A 21,772-nucleotide genomic window follows, 5' to 3' on the forward strand; every position below is an offset into this window, starting at 1 on the left:
GGGGTGGCCAGTGTGATCTTGTCCTTCCAACCCAAGCTCAGAGTGGTATCTCCCCATACCTTGACCGAATGATTGATGGGCCATGTTAGTTTTAACCTAGACGGATTGGCGTATAGCGTTCCCCTGTAACCTCCTCCGGGCAATAGCCACCTATCCATATTGTAGCCAGGGTCGTTCTCCGATCCGTACGTAGTGATTAAGGGCAATGAGATGAGCTGCCCAGTAGTACCGTCGTATATCCGGGAGCGCAATGCCACCATCGTACCACTCCCTAGTGAGGTTAGAAAGGGATATCTGTGTAGGTTTCCCCTCCCAGAGGAGCTCCCTCAACACTGAGTCAATTGACTTAAAATATGTATGTGGTACTGGGAGAGGAGCATTCTGAAGCACATTGAAAAAATTAGGCAGTGACATCATTTTAAACAGTGGTGCCCTCCCAAGTAAAGACAGTGGGAGCGATCTCCAGACATCGCTCTTAAGGCACTGCAACGGGGAAGGAGGTACTTTGTGTATATGAGTGTCAAATCTTTGGAGACCTGAATCCCCAAATATTTAAAACGGTTGGGGCGAGTGTAATGACAAACCCTCTGGACAAAGTTGGGGCCTTCCCGTTCAAGATATAAAGGAACGATTTAGACCAGTTAATGGTATAGCCTGAAAATTCACCAAAGACCTGGAAGATGTCCAGCACACTATTTATGGAGGCTGAGGCAAAGCTAGATAGAGCAAGATATCGTCGGCGTTGAGTGATATGCGGTCCTCCCAATCTGGTGCCTATTTCAACCCTCTAATGACCGGGTCCTTCCTTATCCACATCGCCAGTGGTTTGAAAATGAGGGCAAATATATATTTATTTTTGTTTTGTAAGTTTTTTATTAGCATTTTTGTAAAAAATTCATCACAGGAACAATAATAAGACGCCTCTTGTCTTCCACTCGATTCCCATACCCTATCCCAGATCCCTCCCATCTCGAAGGAAGGTTTTTCTACTTTGCTACATAAAGTCTCTTCTGGATCACCGAGCGATTGCTGTCCCCCCATCGTTCTCCGTGAAGCCTTCTCCGTATGCCCTGAACCCCCCCTGGCCCTTCTGAACAATTCTCTGGCCATGGGTGAGGTCCCTTGCTCCTTTAAGCAGGCAGAGGTGGTGGCTATCCTAAAGAAGCCCTCGGCAGACCCTTTGATTATGAGTAACTTTCGCCCCATATCTCTTCTTCCTTTTCTCAGTAAGGTGCTGGAGTCACATGTCACCAATATTCTCAGCTCCTTTATTGAGGAATCTGGTTTTCTGGACTCCCAGCAGGCCGGGTTTAGACCTGCGCACTTCACAGAGGCTGTCATACTCTCTGTTATGGAGGTATTGCGCAGAGGGGCCGACGCTAACATCTGTCAGGCCCTGGTCCTGCTGGACCTGTCAGCCGCCTTTGACACGGTCGATCATGGTATTCTTGTCGACCGTGTCAGAGAAGCCGGCATCCGGGGCACCGCCCTTGACTGGGTCCACTCTTTCTTGTCTGATCGCAAACAAGTGGTCAGGCTGTCTCAGTTCTCAGCTGGCCAGGTGGGGCTAACCTGCGGCGTCCCCCAAGGATCTTCCCTGTCCCCACTTCTTTTTAATCTATACCTGGCTCCCCTGATCCGTTCCCTCCGCAGCCTGAATGTCACCGTGTTTAATTACGCGGATGACATTCAATTGGTCTTTACCATCGACCCTTCGGATCAGTCAATCTCCACTTTCCAAACCACCCTCTGTTTTATCAGCGATTGGATGAGCTCAAACCATCTTAAGCTCAACCCCGACAAGACTGAGCTAGTTCTTGTCGGGGGATCCCCTAACCTTTGGCAACCTTCCTTTTGGCCGACAAGACTGGGCAGCCCTCCTTGCCCAGTCAATTCTGCAAAAAGCCTTGGGGTCATTATTAGCAGTGACCTCTCAATGAAGTCCCAGATCAGTGCGGTAGTATCTTCCAGCCATTTCCAGCTTAGGAAGATCCGTAAAATCTCCCGCCTCCTCACCCCCGAGGCCCTCACTCTGGCTTTGCTGGCGCTAGTCATTTCACGAATTGACTACGCAAATGCACTCTATGTAGGCATTCCTGACTACCAAGCCAAAAGACTGCAGCTGATCCAACACCAGGCCGCCCGCCTCATTTTTCACCAACCCAGACATCAACACGTCCGTCCTCTTCTGAAAAGCCTACATTGGCTCCCGGTCACTGCTCGCTGCAAGTTTAAACTAGGCTGCATAATTTTCAAATCCCTTGCAGGCGGAGGCCCCTCATTTATTTCTTCTCTTCTTCACCCTTATGTTCCCTCTCGTAGCCTTCGTTCGTCTCAGCTGGCCTTGCTGACAGTCCCCATATTTAAGAGGAAGAAACATGGCGGCCTCAGGTTCTCTTTTTTAGCTCCTTCTTTCTGGAACGCCCTTCCCCTCTCTCTAAGGCTACCCTCCACTTACACCAGGTTTAGATCTCTTCTTAAAACTTTTTTGTTCACTGAAGCCTATAATTAGCTCCTTACCCTTTTCCTTTCTGCTCTCCCCATACAAGCGCCAAGAAACCTTCAGGTGTTAGCCGCGCTATATAAGAATCTTTTACATCACATAATAGCATTCAACATGTAACAATTCGTAGTAAAGAAATGAATACATTATAAGCAGAAATATATATATAGGTGATAAGTACTATTTGTTAAAAATTAGAATATATATATGTGAATAAATACGTAAATAAAGAATTGAATAAATATAAGAATAAGAAAAGGAAAGAAAGGGGTTTTGAGATAATAGATAATGTGGACAGATATAGGAAAAAAGTTAGATATCAAATAGTATAATATGACGTGAGATAAGAGAAGATAATATGAGATAGGATAAGATAATATAAGACAAAGATAGGATAAGATAGATTAGGATAGGATAACCAGGGGTGAGAAAGAGTAAAGGGTAAAAAGGGGAAGAACATAATTGGACTAAGGTAGAGAAATAGTAGCATTGGGGGTATTAACATCAATATCAATACCACTATTCATATTCAAAGAAAGGTGACCAAACCTGAAGGAATATGTTAGTTTGATTCTAGAGGTTGTAAATCACTTTTTCGTGTGATGCTGTGTGTATCATATTTGTCAGCCATTCTTCTTGTGAAGGAGGAGATGTGGATTTCCTATGACGTAAGATACAAATTTTTGCGGTGGCCAATGCTGTATGAAAAAGATGACGTTGGGGTTTAGAGAGTTTTGTGGCGAGACGGAGATCATGAAGAAGTATATTAGCAGACTTAAGTGAAAGAGATAAAGCCATTGTAGATTGTAAGATTCTACCTACATAAGTCCAGTAAGGTTGTATCATTGGGCAGTCACATATGAGTGTGGAGTCACAATTGGTATTTGGGCACCTCCAGCAGTTAGCATGTGAGAGTAAACCAGCCTTATGTAGTTTTGCAGGGAACCAATGCCACTCATGAAGGATTTTGAAAAGGCAGAATTTTAGTCTAGCTTCATGGGTGCCTTTGTCTAAATTTTCCAGTATTTCCTCCCATTCCTCATCAGTGTAAGATACTGAAAGCCGATTCTGCCATTTGAGTTGTAGCATCTGTTTAGGGGTTTAGAGTGAAGGTGCATCGTAAAAATTTTGTAGAGACCAGATAATACTCCTTTATGTTTACTCCAAATGATTAAATATGTGACTGTTTGATGTTTGAAGCATGGAAGAAGATAGAGGGAGGTGCTTTTTCAAACATTGTTAAAGTTGAGTATATTTCGGAGAATGGTGTAGTGGAAGACCAAATCCTGCTCCAAGTTGTGTGAAGGATTTAAAATCGCCATTGTGGAAAAGCTGATCTAGTGTTTGAATACCTGCTAAATGCCATTATGGCCATGATAGCACTTTCTGATTTATATGAAAACTGGTATTGTTCCAAATAGATGCTTTTTCATGAATGTTTGGATTTATATCTAATAATCGGTGTGCTCTTTGCCATGACTTGCATTGCTGATAAAACTGGATTTTTTGATTGCTGTCAAGTGATTTTAATATCATATAATGCCTGGATCAGTAACTAAGCGATGCCGTTCTATATGAACCCATTGAGGAACGTCAGAAATTCCCGGTAGCATATATGATAATTGAGAAATCTGTAATGCCAGATTATAATGTTCAATTGAAGGAAAACTAATTACTCCATAAGTGTGGTGTGCTTTTAATTTAGTTATAGCTAAACAAGGTTTTGTGGTACCCCATATGATAGGTTTTATTTTAGAATCTCAGCGTAGATAAGAGAATTTGAAGAGGAAGCCTGCCTAATGTATATAAAAAGCAAGGTAAAGTAACAATTTTAACAGCTTGCACTCTTCCCCACATGGAAAGATTCAGAATTTTCCATTTATCAAAATCACGTTGCATTTGAGTAATCAATGGATTAAGATTGTCTGAAACCATGCATTCCATATCTTTATTTATTGATATACCTAAATACCTAAGGTGTGAGGATTGCCAATGGAAAGGGAAACCATGAATAGCCGCTTTTGTGGTACCATCAGAAATTGGAAAAGCTTCGCTTTTGTCCCAATTTATTTTATTACCCGAGAAAGATGAAAAGTTGTCTATGATTTGGAGTAAAGATGGCAGAGAGCGAGAAAGATCCGTGAGAGTAAGTAAAATGTAATCTGCATATAAATAGATTTTGGGTTTACCTATGGGGAGATTTATGCCCATAACTTCCTCTGATTGATGAATAGCGTCTGCCAAAGGCTCTAATGCCAAAAGAAAAAGGAGCGGTGATAAATGACATCCCTGACGAGTTCCCACAATTAACTTGTGCAGAAAGATTATCATATAAGAGATGTATTTTTTCGATAAACTGATTCCCTAAGCCGAAGAGTTCCAGCACTTTGAAAAGATATTTCCACTCCATGCGGTCAAAGACCTTTTCGGCATCTAGTAATAAAGCTAATGCATCTTGTGGGAGGTTCTTGGCACACCATAATGTATGTGTCAATGTACATATGTGATTCCTAGAGGAACACCCTGGAAGAAATCCCACTTACGTTGGGTGAATTAATGAAGGCAATACCTTCTTAAGCCAAGAGGCCAGAATACTGGCAAGAATTTTTATATCACAATTCAAAAGTGAAATAGGGCGATAGCTGGCACAAAGTAGAGGGTCCTTTCCAGGTTTAGGAAGTACTGCAATTATTGCTTTGTTAGAGAATGGACCCAAGGAATGATCTCGTTAAGCCTCCTGGAACGCAGCATGTAATCGATCACATTATACCCAGACCAGCAATAGAATTCAGCTGGAAATCCATCCTCTCCAGGAGCTTTATGATCTAATAAATTGGATATGGCTTTCGCAATCTCATCCTTGCTAATCTCTCCCTCAAGAAGGGCCCTACCCTCATCAGAAAGACTGGGAAGATCTACCTTTGAAAGAAAGTTAGTCAATCCTTCCATGCCTATTTGCTTCTCAGGTGTGTAGAGAGATTTATAAAAAGAAGCGAATTCATTTAATATATTTTATATTGTGGCCTAGTAAGAATGCTTCCCTGGGATGATTTGATAGCAGAGATCGTCATGGCTGCCTCTTTGTCTTAATTGTGCCGCTAGCTATCTGCCTACCTTCTCTCCTTGTTCGTTGTCTCATTTTCATTCTTTGGAGAGCAAATTCTGCCATAAAGGTAAAGAGTCCATTACTGGCATTCAAGCTTGTTCTAAAGATTTACGATTGTGTAAAGTTGGGGTTTTGGTATATAGACGGGTGTATAATAGTATTTCCAGCCCTAATTATGTATGTCCTGCAGCATTCCGCTTATTAGTCAATGCTGCTTCACGCATTAGTCACCTCTAATAGTAGCTTTAGCCGCAGCCCACATCATTCTGCTTAAAGCCACAGAACCCTTATTGGTGGAGAGATAATCTTGATGGTAAGTTTGTAATTGGGTTTTTACCCATGGGAGATTTGTGTCGGTGTATATTCATGCGCCAAGGTTTATGTCATGGTCTGGGTAGATCAACTTCCAGAGCCAAGGAGTCTTGAATCTATTGAATCCTTGGGATACTAAAAATAATCCAAATGAGACAAGGTGCCATGAGTTGGGGAAAAGAATGTACATTCAGAATCTGATAAATGAGAGAGATGCCAGTGGTCAATTAAGCCATTGTCTACTAGTATGTCATCCTTTAATGTTCTATCCGCTGCATTTCTTTTGTCTAATGGACCGGTTTTGTCTAGAACTGGGTCTCTCACGATATTCCATTCCCCACCTATGAAATATTGTGATGCACCAATCTCTGTTAATAAGCGGTGCGGTTCAGATGGAGAAATAATGATTTTTTGGTTCTGGGTGGGGCATAGACTGAACCTACACAAATTCATGTATCTCTGATACGTATCTTGGCAAATGCATAACGACTCTCAGGATCTGTCCATGTTTTTGAAATCTTAACCTGGATAGATTTGCGGATGAGGATCGCGACTCCACATTTGCGAGTGGGACCAGTATGTGCCGGATAAACTATCTTTATACTACTATGGATCACTTTACCCACCCAATCGCTACACAATTTCTGGGACTCCAATGAATCTAGATGTGTCTATTGGAGTAATGTCACATCCGTCTTTTTAGATTGAAGATTTGACAACACTTTTTTCCGTTTGATGTAATGCGTGAGACAAGCAACATTCCATGTTAAGACCGAAAGAGGGTGTGTTGTTGCCCTGGTAGATATGTCTAAAGAGTACAGATGAGGTTGAGAGAAACTGTAAAACTATGGTTATAAAATTGTAAATGTAAAAAAAAAAGTCCTGAAATAATAAAAATTGAAAAATTAAATATTAGGGGGCAGGGGTAGAAAAAAGGGGGGGAGGGAACCCTTGGTTTTTAACAGGTATGTATATATATATATTATATATATATATATATATATACAGTAGAGCAAAAAATGGTTGAAATGTTAGAATAAGAAGTGTGTAGATGTAAGACATTTTGGAAAAGGAGTGTGATTAAAATATGTAGATGATCGCAACAAAGATATACTGCACAGGGAAAAAAGTGCGGTATAAGGGGAGTAGAACTGTTCTCTGAGGGTCCTAGCTTTCGGGTTACGCGCCGGGTAACCCCCCACAGCGCAAAGTATGAAAAGTGTATAGGTATGGCAAATTATAAACGGCATTAAAGGCATTTAAAAATGATGGAAACAAGTAAATATGCAAATATTATGATATAAGATAAAAAACAAGAAAGGAAAGGGGATAATGAAGGAAAAAAGTATTAAATATAGCCACTATGAGACAATAATTAAATATAGCAATTAAATAATTAAATATTAATACATTTAAATTGTTTCATAATTAAATAATGAATTAATTAATCTAAATACAGTACATCACAATCTCTAAGCAATTTTGAATAGTTTTACTTAAATAAAGATAGAAAAAAGAGAAAGGAAAGGTGAAAAAGTATATAATGAAGTGCGAAAGAAAAGAAGAATAACGTATATAAGCTTCGAAGGATTATGTTTCGGAAGAATCTGAAGAAGAAAGAGCAGAGTAAAGTATATGGAATTTAAGATATAATCTATATAAAGGACTGTTAAACCACACATAAGTAACACTAATAATAATTTAAACATTGACCTAGGTAAATAGCATAATATTGAGATAATAAAAGATGATTAATAAGGAGGTAGCATCAAAAAAGACAGAAAGAGGGATAAGAGAGAGAAAAGAAGAGGAAAGCAAAAGGAACAGTATAAAGAATACAATGCATACATAACCTTAAGGCAGTAACCCATATGTATAGTCCAATTCTTAATTTATAGCATTCCAAGTATCGTAGCAATATTAATAAGAATGGAGTAAGCAGGGAGATAACGGAGGAAATAAATATTGGATACAACCGTTGTGGTACTTAATGACAATTAGAAGGTATGATACTTCAATAGTTAAATATTAACACAAATGAATCTTTTCAGAATTGATTCAGCTCAATACAGTGTGTCAAAATAATGTATTAGGCAAGCAGTTTAAAGCAAGTTTACTTAAATATTAGTAGAAACAAGGGAAAGGGGAGATGGAGAGAATATAAAGAATGGAAGAATAAAGCTTTTCAGTATCCAAGCCTTGTGCCCTATAGGGATTTTTAAAAAGTAGAAAAGGAGATTTAAAGATCGAGATTATTTGAAATTTGAAATATAGCTTATGTAAAAAACAATTAAGAAGTACGGTACATAAAGAACATTAACAGTAATATAAACATCTGTATAATTGAATAGTATAATATCTAAATAACAAGATAAAATAAGTTAACATTATAATAAGGAAATAATATAAGAACTATTATAAAGAGGGAGAGAAGGGAAATATCAGAGGGAGGTACAAGGGGATAGTGTAAAGAATACTGTGTATAACCTGAAGACAGTAATTTGTATGTATCATTCAACTTTTGATTAATAGCACTTCAAAGGATTATAGTAATATTAATAGTGCAATCATATAAAGATTCCATCACACTATAAGAATGAAGACAAATAAGCTGTGATATGTGTAAATATCATCAAGTAGCGCCTTCAGCAGGCAATAGAATCTTCATCCATCTATGCTTAAAGATTCGACAAGTAAGTTGTGAATCAAAGTTCAAGGAACATAGTCTTCAGGTGATGGAGGAGACTTGTGGGGTGAACGTGATTTGTTTCTATCTCTTTCCTGCGTGAGAGCAGCTACTGCTTGAAGGGCTTTAGCTCTATCACCAAAAGAATGTAAATGTCTATCTGGATCTCTTCCTCTACTTTGGGAGTGATCTAAATTACATTGGACGACATTAGGAATCATCTTGGGGGTCAATACAGAAACTGAAGGCTGAATCTCGGGCAGAGATTCAGTATATTCCATAGTTTGAGAAGTAATGCTGTCTAGGAAGCATCGCAGGTCATCTGGATTGAAAAAGTCCTTTGATATGTCATCTTTAGTAATTGAAATGAAATGAAATGAAAATAGAATTTATAAAGCGCTACAGTTGCCCTCAGGCGTCCAGGCGCTGTGACTAAACAAGAGATTCTGTTTACTGAAACAAAAAAGTTTTAAGTTGCTTCCGAAAACTGGTTAGGTTGGAATTGCTTCTCATGTGCTGAGGGAGGGTGTTCCATAGTCTTGGTACATTAAAAGAGAAGGAACGTCCTCCAGCTCTGGCTTTAAAGATTCTGGGAGTCTTGGCCAGAGATGCAGACGAGGAACGAAGCGCCTTATTGGGCAGCTAAGGGGAAATCAAAGAACAGTTGATTTCTGGGCCCATTTTCCAGAAAGCCTGATGAGCGATGCACAAAGATTTAAACTTTACTCTGTCCCTGACAGGCAGCCAGTGCAACATTCTTAACCCAGCTTTTATTGAAGTTCTTCGTGGGACTCCAAGTAGTGCACGAGCAGCACAATTTTGGGCGCGCTGAAGTTTTTTTAGGGTGTAGTCCGGTGCTCCAAGATAAAGGGCGTTGTTAAAATCCAGACGGGATTGAACAAGGCCCTGTATGATTATCTGCTTGGCCTCAAATGGAAGAAGGGGAAGGATTTTTTTGATCACCCTAAGGAGGCCAAAGCGGGTGGCCGCCACCTTGGTGGCCTGTATATTGAAGCTCAGCGACTTATCTAGCCATACCCCCAGACTTTTGATGTTATCTCTCGGGGCAGGGGCCGTCCCCATGCTCGCGGGCCATAGCAGCTCCAAGGTGGAAGGGGCCGCCGGGCCCAAAAGCATGAGCTCGGTCTTATCGTCGTTGAGCTTCAGACATGAGCTCATCATCCAGCTCCTCACCTCCTCCAAACACACTGCTAAGTTGGGCGGTGATTGGAGGCCACTTGTAAGTCATGCTAGTTCAAAAAGGCCATATTTGATGTCTAGCTGGCGCAAGCGAGGTTAAAGAGAGAAAAGCTTTGCGACGGTCATTTGTTTCTCTTGAAAAGCCTGCAGAGACTCCGATCTTGTGAGACTCAAATTCATATGGACCATGTGTACAAGCTGCAGTTATTAATTGTCGAGCTGGTTTGTGTCGCAGAAAGCAAACAATAAGTGTACGTGGCTGTATATTTCTCCCTGACTTAGGAGGACCAATACGATGTGCTCTCTGCATTTCTAATGGCAGGTCAAAAGTAAGACCTGTGATCTTTGGAAGAACCACCTTGAGAAAGGATTTAGCGTCTGAACCTTCTATTCCTTTTGGAAATCCAAAGAAGTGCACATTGTCTCTGCGATTTTTATCTTCCAAATCTATTGCTTTACTTTTAAGGAAGAGAAGTTCTTGGTCTCTATCTGGTATATTGTTAAGACAATTCTCATCTGTAGCCACGCGTTCAGTGAGATCATCAAGCCTGTTTTGGAATCCAGCAATATCAGAACGTATGCATTTCATCTCAGCAGTAAGAGCAGAGATAGACGTCTTCATTCCACCCAGGCGTCTCCCTACAGCAGTGATCTCTTGAAGTATCCATTCCATGGTAGAATCCGGTGCAGATGCCATGATAAGGTTGGATGACTTTTGAGCTGTAGAGGTAAGATTATGAGTTTTCTGAGGTGGAGAGATTCTGATTTAGGATTTCAGAATAAGAGGGTTGTTTTGTAGATTTACTGGTTGCTTTTCCAGAAGGCATTCCAGGTCTTTAACGGGTAAGTATTTGTTTTGTAGATAGGTGATGTCGTAAATAAGGCCCTTTGTTTCAGAATAAAGCGGTCTCAATTATACCAGGTAGGTTATAATGACATACGTGAATCACTTCAGAGCAGTGTTGAATTAGCGGACGTTTAGATAACTTTGTTCTCAATAATATTAATTTAGTTCACAATTTCTTGACAACGGTTGAGGTTATCTTAAGTGTTGTAGTCATCTGACAAAAGACTAAACACCTTGTTTCAAGTCAGTGTCATGCAGTGATAGTTCAGGTACATAGAGCTCCGAATAATACGCTTTAATTTATTCCATAAATATATTCGCAATACCATGGAAAAATATCCGCCTCAAATCGCGTAATTTTTCCAAAGTAATCTAATCGGTTATAAATCAAAGGCAGTATAGTTCTAGTCAGTTCTGTCTCAACAATGTAGTAGACGGTCAGAGGAACTTGCCATTGAAGAAAATGACTTCAGAAAAGAGGCATTATAAAGTTTTAATGTCCCACTTATTATCCGTTTTGCTAATTGGCAACAATCAATTGTAATTGAAATGCGTCATAGTTCCAGGGAGTATCACTTCAGCAGTACAGCAGATATTCAAGGCAGGTAAAGATTTTATAGGGCAGCAATGTCGCACAGGTTGTCTACTCACTCTTACTGAAAATAAACGAGCCAGCAGATTAAAGAAGAACGTTAGCTCAGGAACTTGACAGAAGCTTAAAATAAACGTGATAGAAATGTCCAGACAAGCCCACTGTCTCCCATTTCTCCTCGGTTATTCTGTGTGTTTCCCGCTGTCAAGGAGCCATTAATCACGTTAAGGGGAACCCAAGTGCAAACCGCTGTCTCACAAGGCAGTAATGTTGCCACCGAAAATACAGCCAGTCAGCTAACAATAAATAACTGTGGCTCAGAGTCTTCACATTCCCAGGCAGCATCGTGTCAAGGACATGTTAAACATTAAGGGAAGCTTCAAAATCAGAGGGTAGACGCACCAGAAAATAACAATGTAGCCAGAAAAATGATTTTTCACTTTCACTGGGGAAAAAATAAGCCTGCAAGCAAAAAGAAGAAACATCTCTTCAGTTACGTCAGAAGTCTGACAATGTAAAACGCCACTGCTGGGCAGTTTTCTCTTCATTTAGTCAGGCGCTTCCTGCCGTCTGTGTGCAGGTCACCACGTCGAAGCAAGCACAAGCCTTGGACCTCTGTGACATCTCAACATCTGAGTGCTGCGGCAGCGGTCAGACATTTCTCCGCTTCTCAGGAAAAAAAAATGCTGTAGTTTCGTCAAACGTCGCGCTGCGAAGCTACAGTATTCACACACAATTATCTAAAAATAAAGGTGCCTACAGTAACTGGAAAGCACTTAGCTGCCGTCCGGGGCTCCCCACAGCACGGAGCACCGGGATTAGGCAGCCCTCTTGCGTTGCGGCCAGACCACGCCCCACATAAGGCCAAATATTAGTGGAGAGAGGGGGAAACCCTGCCGATTGCCCCAACCCAGCTTAAAAGGGGTGGACACCCTATTGTTAACCACTACTCAAGCCATGGGGGTGACATATAAAAGGCGTACCCAGCTCAGGAAACCAGGGATGAATCCTAGTTTTTGTAGTACAACCAACATACATGGCCATTCGATCGTATCAAAGGCCATGGGCATGTCCAGCGAGACCACCACTGCATCTTCCCGAATAGTGTCGGTCCTTGCTAGTACTCCTTAGTTAGTAGTCACTGCCAAAAGACGAGTACCTTTGCCAGTATCTTGGCCTCCGCGTTCAATAGTGAGATCGGCCTGTAGGACGAACACAGGTGAGTCGGCTTACCTTGTTTGGTGATTACCCAATTGACACAAGATGGCTGCGGGGAAGGAGCTCTGAGCCGGAGCTCCGGGACGCCTGGATCATGAAAGGTGTAAATCCTCGTGCCATCCCCCCAGAGGAGCAACGGAAAAACCAAAGAAGCAAACAGAACAACTGGAACCTACCGAACACACAAAAAATCAGGCTGCGATAAGCCAGAGGACTGTGGAGAGCCGAGCGGCGTGTCCACTGCTTGAAACAGCAGTAATCTCGGATCCGCACCTCATTTCCTCCTGGATGTAAGGAGTTGCCCCGGAGGGACGACCAGCAAATTGCACTGCTACGGCTCCGATGCACAGACAGAACCCACGAAACCCTCGAGGGACTTAATAACCGACCCAGGATTGATGGAGTGTGAGACCTCCCCTGCACACAATTCCGGTCTCTCGCTATCGGCCAGGGCGTAAAAAAAAGCACCTGGGAGTGTCGGAGAGGCCGGAGACACAAGCTATTACACCAGATACCATGGGTATAGCCATCCAACATAAGACGCTCGGCCCGCAGGGGCGACGAGGAGCCAGAGAAACGTTACGGGGGGCCTGACCCCAAAATGGCGGCTCCCCAGACCCAGGTTCCAGAGGTAACGACACATCGAGCGCGACGAGGCGAGGCCTGATCCGCTCCACGCTTGATGTGGCCACCTGAGAATGCTATGAAACTGTAAATGAAGAATCAATCAAAAAAAAAAAATCGAATTAAAACTGCCAGGTCCAATAACAACTACACCCTGGATGCCTGTCCCCAAAATGGTGGCTCCCCGGGTCCTGGCTCTCCGGAGGATTCGGCACAGCGGGCGATGAGGTGAGACCCGATCTATGCAGCGCGAGCAGCGCACACTAGGGCATGCCAAGAAGCAGTTAATAAAATTAATTGAATTAAAGCCTCCAAGTCCAATATTAGCAACATCCGAATGCCAGACCCCAAAATGTCGGCCCCTCGGGACCAGGCCTACCGAAGGAAACATTCTAACGAGAGCAGTGGCTTAGCCTGATCCGCTCAATGCAAGTGGCAGTCACAGAAGGCTCCAATGTATGCCAAGAGACAGGGAGCCTAGTAAAATAATTAACGCCTCGAGCCCCAACAAAAACATCCTGGATGCCTGACTCCATAGTGACAGCTCCTCGAGCCCAGGCAGACAGTTGATAATGTCCCTTTCATCGCTAAGGAGCAGTCTAATCTGACTAAGCAGGCAGCGGCCACCTAAGGCACCATTGCAGGCTAAGATACTGAGATGCAAATGGAAATAAGTTACCACCCTAAACTTTAAAAATAACACCATGAGAACCTGACCACTAAATGGCGGCGCCCTAAGGTCAGGCAATTCGGCGGAATAATCTGGGTATTTCAGACACCACCCACTCGGTACACCTTACAACATACCTATACCTTACAGTCCAAAGAAACAATGATCACTTTCAGTTGCAATGAAGAGGGCAGTTAAAGCATTACTCCGGACATGGATGCTCTTATCTAGACCCACACTACAGATTGGAATGACCTAAGGACCGCCTCCAACAGCCAGTGTATCAAAGTCCCCAAGCAAAAGGAAGTAATGCGGGCCTACAGGGGAAATATTCTTAGTACAGAACACTAAGCTAGCGGCCAACAAGGACACAAATGGAGTTGTTTAGCTAACCCCGAGCTCAAGAAACGGATATCACGTTGCTCAAGAAGGTCCGTCACCCAAGGCATCACCCCCCAAATTTAACTCTAGGAAGACGAGGGGAAGAAACAACTCAAGAAAGTTAGCCTCTGCCTCAGAAGGCACCTACTAATGCCGACTCCCAGCCTTTATCCAAATAACAAGGCACCTACATAACAGAATCAAAATGACATAGGCCAATCTATCCTCCCACCGAGCCCAAACAGCGAACAGCTTAAAACCCCATGGCCTGAGCTCCTTTTCCATTATCTTCCCTACCAACCTCTCACCCAAAGCTAAAAGAAATTTTAAGCACAGGCTCATAAGACAACACCAGGAAACACTTTTCTCAGACGTATGCCACTGCTCCGCTAAAGGCCAACAGAAAATGGATCTCTTTTCCCACACCCAAAAGTCCTGCATAATGGAACACCATTCTCAGATCCCACCTCCACATCTCTAAAACAACTAGCACCCCTCTCAGTTGCAAACTAATGTTCCTAATATCAAACCACCATACACGTAATGGCAAGACCTTTGCGACCATCTATAGCAATGGCACAGTCCTAAGCCAAGCCAAAAATGACAACCTGGATGCATTGGACTCCCTCTTTCCTGCACTATGCAACGCCTTCACTCTTTTACACCACTCCTCTTTTACACCACTCCCACCTGAATAAAACCCTATCCTCGAGCCAATCGACCCTCCTGGATAACTCCGATCGAAACTATCTCACAACCCAAACCCAATGCTACACCCTATCCACCCCCAGCCCCAACCTCCCCACCGCCTACAACTCCTCCCCAAATTCGCACAACACATTTCCCTTACCCACTTAAAACACAAGACACGCCCCGGATGAGGCACTACAGTCCCTGCCCAGCCCCCTCCTCTCACACCCCCCCACTCATCACTACTCCCAGCAAGATACAGAGGAAACCGACCCACAGACAACAGCCCCAAACTCCCTCCAAGCACCAAAGCCAGGGAAGCCGCTGCCCAATTCCCGGAGCAATCCATCCCAACACAGGCCCACGACTCAACTAGAACCACTTGGGCATCAGAAACATGGAGAGCCACACCTACACTGACAAGCTCTCTCCACCCATAGACATAAGCATCAGCAACACGATGAGCCACTCTTCCTCAGACAAGCCCACCATCCACAAACTGCCCTGCTCAGGATATCCTGTTAACAAACGTCCCCACTCCATCCTCTATGACCACAACCCAAAGACTGGCACGGTTGGAATACCAGCTGGAAATCATAATACAGGGCCTTAATAAAATCTTCTCAAACCGCACAACTCCCAGGGGATCCTACCCAACGCCCACCCCCCACACACGAAGGAACTTTCAATAAGCACACAAACCCCCCACAAGGCCCAGCGACCCAGATGGAACACAACTCCCTTCAGGAACCAACCGCATAGACCCAAAAGAACAAGTGCCGCAATGTTCATGGAAGAGGTGCAAGTTCTCACCAAATCCTATAAAGCATCCTCCGGTATCCTCCCCAGCTCCATGATCCAGGTAATCACTGGATTTGATAGAGACCATATCGTACCGCGAACGCTTAGACCTCCAGCCTATCTAACCAATATCCCCAAGGCTCCCGAATGAGAAACACAACATCAAAAGGGTGACCAACTGCATGCTCTCAAACTGCAGATATGCGACCAAACACGCAACCGAACTGGCAGAAACCATCCTAACCCATGACATGGACATCATGTTCATCACAGAAACCTGGTTGAATGAATCCTCACTCCCCCATCATCGATCTGCCTGTACTCCCGGGGTTCTCAATCATCAATAAAGACAGAAAGAACCAATGAGTTGGGGGGACCATATCATCCACAAAAGTAACATCTCTATAACAGAAACGGACTCCTTCAAATACAACTCATTTGAATACCTAACTGCTACCATTAAGAAGACAGACAACAAACCGCTTTGTCACCTCCTCTACCATCCACCAGGGAACCCTCCCCCCATTTGTAGAACACCACTCCGACCTAATAACACACTGCTCACTCTCAGACCCGAAGAACCTAATACTTGGCGACCTAAACCTACACTGGAATGATGAAAACAACCCCCTGATCCAATCCTTGAATGAGCTCCTCCGCAATATTAATTTGACCCAACGCTGCACCGAGCAAACACACAACAAAGGCACAATCCTGGATGCAATCATAGCACACAAAGACTCAATCACCATCGACCTTACCCTCCCTGTTGACTGGTCAGACCACCATATCATTCTATTTCATATCAATCAAATGACACAGACTTCCTCGCACCAATGAACCCTTCCACTGGACAAGAAACTTAAACCAGATCCACCTCTCAGAACTAGAAGAAAAGATAAACAGACTCCTTTCCTCCATCACATAATTCCACAACAGAACTTACCTCACATTACCATGCGACTATGACCTTCCCCTGAAACAAATAAGAGGCAAGAACATTCCATCGATTGTGGTTCAACACAATTTGTAGAGAAGACAACTAAGAGCTGCTGAAAGATGCTGGCGTTATAAATCCCTTCAACAAACCACTTTGAGCTACTCAAAGAGGAACTCAGGAAATACAAAAAGCACATTAAAATTGAAAAATCCACCTTCTTCTATGGTGCACTAAACAATGCTAAAAATCACCCTAAAGAACTCTTCAATCTCATCAGACAGCAAACCTCCAAACCACCCCCCTTCCGCAATTCCGTCTTCCAAAGACCTATGTGACAACTTTGCCAATTTCTTCATTGAAAAAATATCAAACATCGAGCTCTCACTGGAGGACCACCTCTGCCCACCCGACGAAAGCACGCCCCCAACAAAGAAACCAATAACCCACCCAGGCAACCCTCAAATAACTGGAAATCATGCAAACCAATCTCTGAAACAGAAATTATGGAGTTGACTACCGGATCCAAGCCCTCGTCACACATTGAAGACCCCCTCACTGCCCAACTGGCTAGAAAATTCAAACTATCCCTAGCCCCACTCTGGACAAAGATTATAAATAGCTCACTAAAAACTCGAATCATGCCCGATTGCCTCAAAATCAGCCAGGTAACAACACTACTGAAAAAATGGGGCGCAGACCCAAACGATCTCATTATCTTCAGACCTGACTCCAATCTCCCATTCTTAGCCAAACTGCTGGAAAAATGTGTTCTCCATCAACTTACCTTCCACATGGACAACAATGATCTTCTAGTCCCTCACCAATCGGCTTTAGAAAAGGCAGCAGCACAGAGACAGCTATCCTGAATGTCATTGATGACGTCCACAATTCACTCGACAAGGACTGCTGCTGTCTACTTATACTCCCGGACCTATTGGCGGCCTTCGACACGGTTGACCACAAGAACTCTTCAATCTCATCAGACAGCAAACCTCCAAACCACCCCCTTCCGCAATTCCTGCTTCCAAAGACCTATGTGACAACTTTGCCAATTTCTTGAATGAAAAAATCACAAACATCGAGCTCTCACTGGAGGACCACCTCTGCCCACCCGATGAAAGCACGCCCCCCCCCCCCCCCCCCAAGAAACCAACAACCCACCCAGGCAACCTTCAAATAACTGGAAATCTTGCAAACCAATCTCTGAAACCGAAATTATGGTGTTGACTATCGGAACCAAGACATCGTCACACATTGAAGACCCCCTCCCTGCCCAACTGGCTAGAAAATTAGACTAGATTGACAGATTAGATTGCAGGAATGCTACCCTCACAGGTACGGCAAAATCACACCTTGCTCCTCTCAGAGCGACCCTAAATGCGGCAGCCAGAATGGTGACCGGAGTAAAGAAATTCATACACATCCCCCCGTTCTCAGAGAGCTAAACTGGCTCCCAATAGAAATGCGCACCAACTTCAGAACTGCCTGCCTCACCCACAATGCTCTGCACACTGGCAAACCCACCTATCTGGCCTCCAAACTCAACAAAGCTGGGCAGACAAGAAATCTCAGTGGCACCAACACTATACTGCTCCTCCCTCCGAAAACCCGCAAACAAAGAACCTTATCACGCTCCTTCTCTGGAAATGCCACAAAAAGTTTAACCAACATCCCTTGCCATATCAGGACTAACCCCTCCTTCAAAAAATTCAAAAGCCAGCTCAAAACCCTCCTCCTCAATCGAACCCTAATGAAGTGAGAGCGATCACACAAGATGGAATTGCGCCCACCTTAGCATCCAATCACTGTGACCAGAATAACTTCTTACATCATCTACCTCTTGACTCACACCTGTGTCCCCCCCACTGAACAAGACCCGCCATGATTCATTGTGCTTACCAACACTACTCTCTGTACTCAACTGCTACCTGACAAATCCTGAACATTGACCCTTCAAGTATCACTTTATTCACTCTTTGTACTTGAGTGCTAATTTACAAATGTTGTAAAGCGCTCCGATACCCTCGGGTCTGACCAGCGCTATATAAAACTCCTAAAAGAAAAAGAAAAAATAAAATAAAATAAAAATATTACCACAATATTTGCTGATCTCTGGTCCAACGGGAGCAAAAACAGAATCTAGACTGTCCTGGACATTCTAACTAGATATGGCGTTATTTTACTGGCTGTCAAATTATAAAGTTTGACCGGTAAGCCGTTTAGACCAGAGGCCCTCCTCCCATGCCCATGCAGATGGTGGATAGCTTTTCACACTTTTCCAGGTCTCTGTCGAGGTCCGATCTCTCCTCGTCAGAGAGCCAAGGGAGGGAAATGTCTTGGAGCATAGAAAGTGCACCGGTTTCAGTGTACCTCGTTCGGGAGGTGTATACCTCTTTGTAGAATTCAGCGAACTCCTCTGCGATGGCCTGTAGCTTGCCTGCTTTGTCACCCAACTCGTATATTCTACACTGTGTGGCTCTGTGCTCCGTCTTGGCCGCATCCCTCGACACTGCTTCGAAACTCGTTCTGCTTGAGTAGCCAGTGAGTCTTTTCTTCTCTGTGTCTGACTCCTGAACACTATCTTCCAACGTTAAATTCTCCCTTTCCAACCGGACTGGATCCTCGCGCTTCTCTATTTTGGAGATGGCTATCTGGGAGACCGTGGTTCCTCATAGGACCGTTTTATAAGCTTCCCATAGCACCACTGCCGAATCCATTGAGTTTTCATTTTCATGAAAGTAGTGCTCCATGTCGCTGATAATAATCTTGCGTATCTTAGGGACCTTAAAGTACCAGGGGCTGATTGGGGTGGTTCTTCCTTCCAATGGTCCCCCACTTCTACCCGAGCCCATAGGAGTGTGTGTTCCAAGATACCTCGTGCTAGGTGAGCAATTTCTCTAATGTACCCCAGCTGATCTGCAGGTGTGATTATGTAGTCTATGCGGGATTGCATTTTGTGGGACCCCGAGTAGAACGCATATTGGGCCAGATGTAGGTAATTTCCATTTACCGATTCTTAAATACCGACTCATACCAAATTCTTATTTCAGAATCGGAAAATGGTATGTAGGTAAAAATTCGGTAAATCGGAAGTATGAAAAACGACATGTGAGCCTGCCAACCAATCAGGACACCCTACACACCCCACAACCAAGGCCCAGAGAATCCAACCAATCAGAATGAAGCACCCCTCCCCAGTACCTGGGAGTGGCCACACCCATGCAGGTGCACACCAATTGAACAAACAATTGAGCTGAGGTGAGAGGAGCTGAGCATCCACAGCCAAGCAGTGCTACAGAATGGAGTCACATGAAGGGCAAAAGGATGGTGGGGAGCGCAAAAGTAAGATAAAGTTCAGCCCGGAAGAACTTCAGGTGGCTGTAGAAGAAATAGTAAGTCACTACAGCCAAATATTAGGGAGACAGTATCTGCATGTTGCAGAGACTGTGAAGAGGAACATATGGCTTGGCATACAAGTCAATGCCATTGGTGTGACCCACCGGGAGATTGAGGACATCAAAAAGCGATGGTATGACCTGCGCATCGTAACCAAGAAAAAGATTGCTGCACAAAAAAAGGATGCTGGTGTGACTGGAGGTGGCAGGAGCAAAGCACCAAAGCTGAGATGGAGGAGCTTGTGGAAACCACCATGGAGCCAGAATGCATCCATTGGATAGGAGACCTGGACAGTACAGCAAAAGCTACAAAGAAACAAGGTAAGAAGGTAAGAAGCATATACCCTAATCCACAACCATTAACCTGAACCCGTACCCCACTGTGTAGAATCATTACACTGCAGAACAGCTCATACTTGGTGGCAGCAATGCATCATGGTAAACGTAGTCATGAGTACATTGATGCAAAGCATACACCACAAGACTCTGCAAGGCATACCACACACATCACCAAACACACAATGTACACTGTGCAAAGGTGTAGAAACAGTTTATTTCAGAAATACACACAGGTGGACCCCATGTCAATTTGATTCCACAGGAGAGTCCTCACGCACTCCAGCACCAGCAAGGGAGGAGAGGGCACCAGCAACTAAGAGAAGGGAGAAAGAGAAGAAAAGAACAGGTCACAGCGCTGTAGAAGGAGGCAACAACAACACCCAGGAAGCCTCATCACCAGAGCGAGCCTCAACACCTGTCCCGCTATCACCTTTGTTTTTTGGATCTCCTGAATTGTTAAGCACACCGCGTATACCCATAGCAACGTCCAGGTTGTCCATGCAGGGAAGGGCAAGTAGGCATGAGGAGCCCCCTCAGAGGATCCTGCAAACCTCTGATTCGGAGGATGAGGATGTTGTACCTCAAACAAATGCACCTGTGGCTGACAAGGCCAGACTACAGATTACAGCAGGCGCTGCACGCACCAGTGTCCTGGGTACGTGAGGGTGGCGAGGGGCAGGAAGGGGAGAGCATCTTCTGTGGCCTGGAGGCCACAATGGTCAAAGCACAGCGCATGCAGGCCAAAGCACTGTTAGCCGTGCATAGGCAGGTTCGCTGCATCAACAATAAAATGACCAACATGGACAAGGGAATAGGCCACATAGCATCTAGTTTGGAGGCAATATCAAAGGGAATAACGGACATCTCCACATACATGGGTGTACTGTCGGATAAGTTGGACAGGGATCATCTACAGCGTGGCAGGGATCGGCAGCATATGCGCCAGCAGACAAAGGCAATGAACAGATTTGCTTCAAGTACGTCACTACTGTGCCGACGCTCAATATCCATGCAGGATGCAATTGTGCACTGCTGCACAGACTCGGCATGGGAAGAGTGACCTCTGCGATGGAGCAGATGCTCAACACAAATGCAGGCAATGCTGGTGACACAGGTGTGGAGGAGACAGAGGGGTCAACCAGCAGGAGTGGCTCCAGCACACCTGTACCGGAGGTGCGCAGGAGCGGCAGGCGCAGCCATGCTGAGTCAAGCCCCAGCCGAGAATTAGAAAGCCAGGCACATCAATCGCGCAATGTAATGCGTGGACTTAAGCACTGACCTATGCTGCAGATCCATACGACTGCACACAGTGACGGCAACTGAGCAGGAGCAGTCATGGACATAGACTTTGATGTACAATGCCTTTTCCGATGTCACAATGATGATGTAGTGAATATTAAACTACACTCGTCAAACACTATACCTGTCTATGTGTCATACATTACCTAGAAATATCGACGTGTTATTT

General features: G+C 44.0%; 2 protein-coding genes across 4 annotated transcripts in view; one reads left to right on the plus strand and one right to left on the minus strand.

The window, feature by feature from the left end:
• Positions 1-21,772, plus strand: part of DPP7 (dipeptidyl peptidase 7) — a 1,731,842-nt gene that overhangs the window by 944,261 nt on the left and 765,809 nt on the right. The gene's annotated exons all lie outside the window — the stretch shown is intronic.
• The window catches only part of LOC144754352 (kelch-like protein 9), a 395,059-nt gene that overhangs the window by 104,468 nt on the left and 268,819 nt on the right, over positions 1-21,772 (minus strand). The gene's annotated exons all lie outside the window — the stretch shown is intronic.

Source organism: Lissotriton helveticus, chromosome 5_1 (assembly GCF_964261635.1).
Source record: "Lissotriton helveticus chromosome 5_1, aLisHel1.1, whole genome shotgun sequence".
Classification (NCBI taxonomy): domain Eukaryota; kingdom Metazoa; phylum Chordata; class Amphibia; order Caudata; family Salamandridae; genus Lissotriton; species Lissotriton helveticus.